Source organism: Pseudorca crassidens, chromosome 21 (genome assembly GCF_039906515.1).
Source record: "Pseudorca crassidens isolate mPseCra1 chromosome 21, mPseCra1.hap1, whole genome shotgun sequence".
Classification (NCBI taxonomy): Eukaryota; Metazoa; Chordata; class Mammalia; order Artiodactyla; family Delphinidae; genus Pseudorca; species Pseudorca crassidens.
The window spans coordinates 9254876-9256938 of record NC_090316.1 but is presented as its reverse complement, the minus strand read 5'-3'; positions in this window follow the sequence as shown (position 1 = coordinate 9256938).

The following is a 2063-nucleotide window of genomic DNA, read 5'->3' as shown; positions in this document are numbered from 1 at the left end:
AGATATGTCCTGCTTCTTTCCCTGGGACTTCAGCCCTCTGCAGCGTGGGATTTTATTTCCAGTAGCTCATTCACTCTTCTCTCAATGTCTCATTTGCAACAAGAGAGTCAGGATAAAGGAGATGAGATCAGATGCTGTCTGTACCAGATGGGGACCAATGCAACCACACAAAATGCAAAATGCAGGCTCACAGTCTCGTCCAGGGTGGACATCACAGGGGTGCTCTTGTCACCTGGCCGTGTAAGACTCTGGGCAAACTTCTTGCCGCAAAGGGCCATGAGAGGGGCAGAGCCCGCAGTGGGCAGTGAGGTCGGGATGGTCTGGCGGAGCACTTCATTCTTGGATGCAAGAAAATCTAAGCTCTACCAGCTCCACGAACACAGAAAAATTTTAAAGTAGGAAAACGAGTATAAAATAATCAACTCAACAAAAATATGAGCCCCCGATGTGTACCAGGCACTGCGCTAGGCATGGGGGCGTGCAGTCAGGGACAAGGCACAGTTTCGGTCCTCGGGGAGGTCAGATCAGGGGGTCTGTCTTAGCGGCGTCCCCCCAAAAGCAGACGCTGAGCAAAGATTCAAATACAAGTACCTGATCTGGGGGGACTGAACAGGGAAAACACTTATGGGGAGTGGGAAAATGAGAGGTATGTTATCAACCAGTTAGTACTGTGGGCAAGTAGAGAACCCCAGGAGTGCCTATCAAATACAAGCCACAGAAACGTCCTGCCCAAGGGGTGAGGGAGCCAGTGTGCTTCTCTACCAACTCCATCAGTTATTGGCAGAGGTTGCTCTGGGGACATAACCCCAGACATTTCCAGCCCGCACTGAATGTGGGCAGAGGTGGCAGACAGAGAACGCCTCCGAAAGAGAGTTGGGGGTGCTGGAAGATGGAAGTCAGGCTGGTGTGTCCAACATGGTAAATGACAAGGGCATGTGGGTGGGGTGCTGAGGGCGGCTGCTATAGACCCACGAGTTCTAGCCCAAAGCAAAGGTCCTGGGAAATTTACAGAGGACAGCTGGCATTTGAGCTGGGCCTTGGAAGGTGGGTAGGGGACCGCTAGGCAGAGAGGGGCAGAGGATCTCAGGGCGGGAGGGCATTCATTCCAAAGGGAGGGAAAAGCATGGACAAAGAAACAGAAACTGAACGTGGTGTAGGTGTCTCGCTGACTGTGGACGGGAGGTTGAGACAGGCCGCCGGAGAGGTCCCTGGGGAGGCAGAGGGGGCTACCCAGTGAAGGGCTTCTGTCCCTGCCGACAAGCTTGGCATTCCCTGCGACAAACAGGGAGCCATCCATGGCTTTTAAATAAGGGAGTGACTGTGACCCAGATAAAGGGTTACTGAACTTCCTGGTCCCCTGCTGGGCTATCCATGCCATGACTCAACCTCCAATGCCAGGGCCATATATGTTCACTGCAGTGCCCAGTACCTTGGGGAAAGAGTCAACGTCAACCCAAGACTGGTGTGCATGAAGCCAGCATGTGGGCTTGGTAGCACTAATGAAGCTAACTCCTCGTACAACAAGCAGCCGGGAGAAGCGACTCAATGAATGAAAATAAACCAAACTCACCAGAACGATGACATGGTTCTGTGCATGTGGAACCCGACATTCCTGGGGAACAGTAGGCTACTGTTTCAAGGTGGCCCATAGCTGTCCCCACAGGCATATCTGCAGGACCAGGCGGACAAGCAGACAACTTCTCTGTCCACCTTGACCACCACCTGGGCCCTGTAGAGCGGCCAGCAACATCCGTGCTCCTGGATTCTGACCTGACCTACCTTTGCAGGGGGCAGTAGCACGGGGACAAGAGATTCCCTAGCATGGTTTTGGAAGAGTGTCTCCTGTACTTTTTGGTACATAATGCAAACCACTTGAGTAAAGAAAAGAAAAAAGAAGCGAGGACTTGCCCAATGCTGAAGTGTGCTTAATCTCATTCACTCCAACCAATCTTTAGGCATCGGTGATGAGCTGCTTCCGTTTAATTCTGTTCGTTCCATTATAGAGTCAGTTGGTTAAGGGTCTGACTCAGCATAACACTCTCACAACGGCTACCACAAAGTTT